This window comes from Gadus chalcogrammus, chromosome 5, assembly GCF_026213295.1.
Source record: "Gadus chalcogrammus isolate NIFS_2021 chromosome 5, NIFS_Gcha_1.0, whole genome shotgun sequence".
Lineage (NCBI taxonomy): Eukaryota > Metazoa > Chordata > Actinopteri > Gadiformes > Gadidae > Gadus > Gadus chalcogrammus.
Genome location: NC_079416.1, coordinates 6,719,431 through 6,726,529, shown reverse-complemented (window position 1 = coordinate 6,726,529; position 7,099 = coordinate 6,719,431).

The window sequence follows — 7,099 nt, the reverse complement described above, 5'->3', positions numbered from 1 at the left end:
AGAAGCTTAAAAAACAGGTAACCCTTAAGTATTCCACGGGGTACCAGCGAGAGAGCGGTGTCTTGATTTCCCTGACTCGCCCCTTCCCTCTCTCTCCCCCCCCCCCCCCCCCCCCCTCTCATCCCCTAACAGCCATCCTCCTCTCTAAGCACGGATGAGCCTAATTCGACCCCCAGGCAATGGCGATGATGACTATAATGGACCCGGCCATTTATTATTGATGAATATGTGCTGGATGAGAGATGAGGGGGTTCGGTGGGGGTCAAGATACAGTGTGTTAACATGCACGTTAATAATCTGATCATAACATTAATAGGGGGGAAACTGTATTAGAGCCGATCCAATTATCAAATTATTCACGTCACGAGTACACTTTAGTCACGTTTACTATGCGCTTTGAGGTGCATGAGCAAGTGCCCGTTATAACGGCCCCTACCAAGAAATGGATCACTTTCAGTAGGAGATGCTGGGTCTGTTCTTACTTGTCAGTCAGTGGAAGCAAGAAAGGCCCAATAAAGAGAAAACACGAAATTGTCTTTTGAAACTCTGCACTTTCCATGACTTCAGCAGGGAGATGTGTTGCATGTTGCAGACCCTTGAGGACCAACGCACACGTTACCATATGAGTTTAGCGAGGGGGCGTCAGAGGCTTGTGGTGGGGACTATGCCTGCAGCACCTACCCACCCAACCCCCTGCTACAGGATGTGGCTGGCGTGCAAAAGGGCAGACACTGTATAAGATTTAAACAAAAGAAAGGATATGCACTAGAGCAGATCAGCACATCCAGCCGCAGCTGTTCTTCCATTAAGCTAAGGCACAGGGCGGAAATCCAATGCAACTATTGGGAAATGTAACGTAAAATCAAATATTAGCAAGGACATTGCTAATAAAGTAGCGCTGCGCATCTTTTAACCTTCATCATTTGTCCGTAACAGTTGGAGTTGATTTGGCTGAAACTGTTTCATCTTTGCACGGGGGGAGAATGTCCATGCAATACTCATGACCCTCGTGGCTGTTTCCACCTCCATGCGTCACAGATGAGTGCCTAAACGCACGCGCGAGGCCCTGCTTAGCCGGGCCCCGCAGGGACCGTGTGTGAGCCCCCAGCACCAATCCCGCAGTACTTTGTCATTCCTCCTCATGAGAAGCAACAGTTAATTTTTAATCATATTTTAGCCCGTCTGGAGATAGTATTTTACAACAGTGAAACCACTGAATGTATAATGGATGGCGTGTCCTGGCTAATGCACTGAGGATGTTTAAGCGACGGCCAAAGGGAAAGCCATGGGATGGACAGGGGGGGGGGGGGGGGGGGGATGTTCTGGGAAGGGCCCCCGGGGGCCCGGTCCTGTGCGTGTGAGGGTTTGAAGAGGGGTGGGTGCACGGTCAAATGACCCTAAGTGGGCCGAAGATCTATGTCTAATTAATAAGAAGAAATATGGGCCCTCTTCCAGATGACACCAACCTATGAATTCAAAACAGCATGCCATGTGCAGTTGATGACTCTGAACTGTATAATGAAGTATTTTATGATATCAGATTAAATATATTTAACGCAGACATTTCCTGGCATGTCTTAAAATGAAAAATTCACTCCCATCAAAATATATTCAGCAGAGGATAATTTTGCTTAAAATTAAATATAAATGGTTGAGACAAAGCGGAGCATTATTTCTTCTTCTTCTTATATTATTATTATATTGTTGTGGAAAAGAAACATCCACTAAGATTAGTCTGCACAGCAGAATGTCCCCATGTTGTAACACTGTTAACACATAGACCTGTGTGTCCTCTCCACACAAAAGAAGGAACACTAAAGGACTCCCAAAATGAGAGAGAGAGAGGCAGCAAGAGAGAAAGAAAGAGCATGAGAGAGAGAGAGAGAGAGAGAGAGAGAGAGAGAGAGAGAGAGAGAGAGAGAGGGAGAGAGCGAGAGAGGGAGAGAGCGAGAGAGGGAGAGAGGGAGAGAGAGGGAGAGGGAGAGAGAGAGAGGGAGAGAGAATTGTTGCAAAGAGGAAAACTATGAGAAGAGAATGAGCTTGGTGGCAGAGGTAAAAGACAATGCGGGTGTGGTGGGGCGAGAGACTGAGGGACGAGGGAGAGGAGAGAGAAAATAGGTATGTGCAGCCCAGCTGAACGCAGATGCAAATGGCATGCTGATAAGGTTCCATAAATCCTGTGAGCGGGTGTGTGTGTGTGTGTGTGTGTCTGTCTGTCCCCCCCACCACCACCATCACGTCCACTCGTCTCCCCGAGCATCTCTCTTGCACACATTCATAGCATCACGCACGCAGGTCATCTGTCTGAACCACATACAATGTTGTTCTTATCTCCTCCTCTCCTCCTCTTCTTTCTTCCTCTCCTCTCCTCTGACCTCCTCTCCTCCTCTCCACTCTCTTCCTCTCCTCTCTTCCTCTCCTCTCTTTCTCTCTCTTTCTCTCTCTTCCTCCTCTCCTCCCCTCCTCTCCTCTCCTCTCCTCTCCTCTCCTCCTCTCCTCTCATCTCTCCTCTCCTCTCCTCTCCTCTCCTCTCCTCTCCTCTCCTCTTTTTCTCTCTTCCCCTCCTCTCCTCCTCTCCTCTCTCCTCTCCTCTTTTTCTCCCCTCTCTCCTCTCCTCCTCTCCTCTCTCCTCTCCTCTTTTTCTCCCCTCTCCTCCTCTCTCCTCTCCTCCTCTCCTCTCCCCTCTCTTCCTCCCCCCTTGCTTTAACTACTGGTGCCCTAGAAACACAGAGGAGGTGAGGAACGGAGTAACAAGACCAATACAATGGAACAGAACCAGAATAACAACACTTTGCTTCTGGGGAGGTTGATTCAATTTAATTTATCTATTTGAGATTTTCTTACTTTCTTTCCCTCCTTCTTTCTTTCCCCATCTCCTCCTCGGCATGCAACCCCCCCCTCCCCACCGAGGGGGGGGGGGGGGGGGGGGGGGGCTTCGCCCACCTCTGTCTCTTTTGGTGACGGAAGGAGAGAGAGAAGACGAGGGGAAAGCAGCGAGGAGGAGAGAGAGAAGGGGGGACATCATTCTCTATTCTCCCAGGTCAGAGAGGGAACAATTAAGTGTGGAGGGCACAGGGAGAGGCGGCGGCGAACAGCGGCCGACAGGTGATGAATGGCCGAGCGGGCTCCAAGTGACAATATGCAGACAAGCGAGATCATTTGCAAATGGAGGCAGGGAGACGGCGAAAGAGAGAGAGAGGGAGAGAGGGAGGGAACAGGGGCTGGAGAAGGAGGGGGGTTTTGAGGGGGGGGTGGGGTGATGGGTGTGGGGGGGTAGGTTGGTTGGAAAGGAGGGATGCATCCAAAGTCAGGGGCAGGAGGAATGAATGTGTGTGCGTGTGCCTGTGTGTGTGTGTTTTTGTGTGCGTGTGTCTGCGTGTGTGTGTGTGTGTGCGAGTGTGTGTGTGTGTGCGTGCGTGTGCTGGAGTGGGGGTGTCAGGGACCCTTTTCTACGCTCGATACTTTTCCCAAGGAGAAAGGGGTGGATGGGGGGGGGGGGGGGGGGTGGGGGAGGGGGGTGGAGGGGGCGGCCGGGGGAGGAGAAGAGAGGGACGAGGAGGAGGAGGAGGAGGGGGAGGAGGAGAGAAGAGAGATGGAGAAGATGCAAACACCTGCCCAAGAGAGCGTGCTCATTTGTTTGTGGCTGATGGAGAAGGTTCTCAGGCACCGCTGTGCTGTGGTGCATGCAAATACAGAGACAGGCTGCAGGGGGGGGGGGCAGCCTTCACGTCCCTGGAGGGGAGGGGGGAGGTGGGGATGGGGTAGAGGGGGGTGCACCACACTACAGCCCGGGGTTGCATCCCTCTTCCTCTCCCAATACATGCATTTCTTTCTTTCCTTTCTTCTTTCTTTCTTTCTTTCGTTCTTTCTTTCTTTCTTTCTTTCTTTCTTTCTTTCTCTCTTTTATCTTTTTGTTTTGCATTTCGGCCAAGCCGGCCACACGTATGTAAAGTTGCTGGTGTGGTCAACGATAGGAAGTACCGGGAAAAAAAAACTCTAGTCCTGTTTATTTCTAACCCCCTCCCCACTTTGGACACATGTAGTGTGTACTGGTGAGCTCCGGGAAAGCGTCATTTGTAATCCAGACGGTGTAAGGGGGGTTTCTCTGTTCCATCCTGCAATGTGTTGTCCACATTTGCTCCTCTATCCTTCTCCTATTCTACCGCTCGCCTTGTCTCCACGGTCGCTGCAGTCCATGGGATAATCAGCATCAAATGGAGGGGCCATTATTCTAACGCTGATAGAATGAGTAGGGGGGCCGTTACTTAGTCCAATATGACATTAATCTTACAGTCTCATGAATGCGCCCATCCCAACCGATGGCATCTATATTTAACATCTGACGTGCTGCACTCAATATATTACGCCTGTATGTGTGTGTATGTGTGTGTTTTTGTGTATGTGTTTGTGTGTTTTTGTGTATGTGTTGGTGTGTGTTTGTGTGTGTGTGCGTGTGTGTGTGTGTGTGTGTGTGTGTGCGCTATAGGCGAGGCTTGTGGGGTACATCTTCAGGATGGATAGGCTTGCTGTATTTATTCCAATGCAAATTATAATGTTGTGCTAAGCTCCACAATTAATCACAAACACCCACCTCATTGTTGTGGCTCTGTTTTCCTTTTAACGGCCATTCCGCCATTGAAACAAGCATACCAGGATTGGCTTTGTAATACTAGTCCCTCTACTTCATACTTAACACCTGACCACCAAACCTCTGCAAAGCCGAACCCTAAATTTCCCATACACTGAGAAAACCATAATGCCTCTCCCAGTCGGTCTCCCACTAAAGACAACCTCAGCAAGAACTACCAGTATAGCCTACACCTCCACTAACCATAAAGACCTTCACTCCTAACCCTCTATCAATGCAATATCCAGTCCTGCAATACAACCCTAACTGGGGCTTATCCAGCCATTCTCGGCTAGTCTATATTTTCCAACACCCTTACCCAGATGTTCCCAACGTTCGTTGACCCGTAAGCAAATTTCTAGCTCTGAACATGTACGCAATCAACAGCTGCTACACATTGCCTTCCATTTGTATATACAGGACGTCCAGGGGCAAAATATGAAATTAAGAATGCTCCGCTAAAATAGATCACCAAATCTCCTTCAGACCCATATGTATGTCAGCCGACCTCCCATGGGACCATGACCCATAGCCAGGAACGCCTGCCCTCACCCCTAGGCTGAGCGAGGGTCATCGTTTGTAGTGTTATCCTGGATACTGGAGCACCGTTTTCATTCCCTTACTTCCTATGAGCTTTTGAGCTAGTTAACAGTCCCCAGAGGGAGAAAGAATAAGAACATGAGGAGAAGACCAACAAGGACAAGGAGAACAAATATAATTTGGCAAAGCAATAATCAAGCCATTTAACGGAAACAGATATCCCTCTATCGGTCTATTGGAAGTCCCTCCCTGACTCTGTCGTCGCTAAACACATGTAGCTGAAACGGCTAGCTATCGCTCCCTCTGAAGCATGCTCCAAAATCAATGACTCCGATTTAAAGCAGCACGTTCCAGTCGTGAGATGAGCCTGGGAACAGGGTTACACTAACCCCCAATTCATTGGTGGGTTAACATTGGTAACTTCCGTTGAAAGAAGGGTAGACAGTTTCTTGGATACACAATCGATGCCTATTAATGCACTCTGCCTATATGTTTACGTTTGTTTAACATGATTGATTGAGTCTTTATGCACTCATTAGTCTCTTTATGCACTTCCCCTTCTAATTTATTATGTAAGGGATGTGTCTGTTTTAGCGTGTTGCGCTGACTGAGACAGGATGCCTGGCATATCGCAGTGACTGCAACTGAATGCCTGGACTCTCCTTACGGTTAACTGGCCAGCACCCCATCACAGATTTAAAATGTTTTGCCTGTATATATTTATGTATTTCAAATATGGCCCCCATTGCACTCCTGACCATCCCTGGAAGGAGGGATCCCCCACTCTGTGTTCCTCCTCAAGATTTCTTCCTTGCTAATTAATGGAGTTTTTTCTTGCCCTCTTGGGGGCTTGGGTCTGGGAAGTGTCATACATATTTGGCCTGTTAAGCCCTTTGAGACTGTACCTCTTTATTAAGGGCAATACAAATACAATGAAATGGAATTGAGTCAATGGAGCCATAGTGTTGAACGAACTCAACGTGACTGTACGTCGTCTCGGTAGTAGTGTTAAGACGCGGCGTCGTCAAGCAAGCATTGTGACGGTGGCAGGAAAAGCTGTTCCCCGTACATGCCGTCGTCGATCACGTGGGGGGCTCTCGTGGGGCTCTCATCCGCTCGTGGCCACGGCCCTCCCTAATGATACTTAAAAGCTCCTTAGCCCCACCATACCGTCGTAATGGCCGTCGCTACCGCCGCAATTCTGACCAATTACATACAATAGTGGGTCCCCCATGCTTTACAGCCCCGGACGACCACACTAGACGTTCTTATTGTTCAAGTCCTGCACTCTGGGGTTTTTCTTCCTTGTTTCAAACCACTTAGGATGCCTTTGCCTTTCTGTAAGCAAGGATGTTTTTTTCTCTTCATAAAGATTCCCCCCCCAAACACACACACACACACACAGACGTTTGTCCTCTCCCAAAGGTTGAGAATAATACGTTTGTAATTTAAGTTCCACTATGACAATGTTCAATAAGCGAGGCGACTTAAAAGTGTTGAAGCAGCTTCTATATACATTAACCCTTATTGCGAAGGTGGGAATTGGTCAATAAGTTACACAATCTAGAAATGCACCCATCACCCTCACAGATCCCCCTGCCATTTATATGGTTAACCTCATATAATTTGCATCGGCCCACATTTGTATTTGTTGTATTGCTCATTCAGATGCTGATTTATATTCATGGTCAAAGCCATGGGTCCAATTGGATTCCACCGTCAAAAAGCCATGATTTTGAGTGAATAACGTGTCATAAACCCCTTCATTAACACAGCCTGATACGGGGTTAGACTAAAACATAATTTAATAACAATCCCAGACTCCTTAGGGATCTCTCGCAATGTTTTTCAGGGACAGCTAGGCGTGTGTTCGCATCAATAGCATTCCCATCACAGATTGTGGGACCTATTTTGCTCTCAAATGCAGCGCTA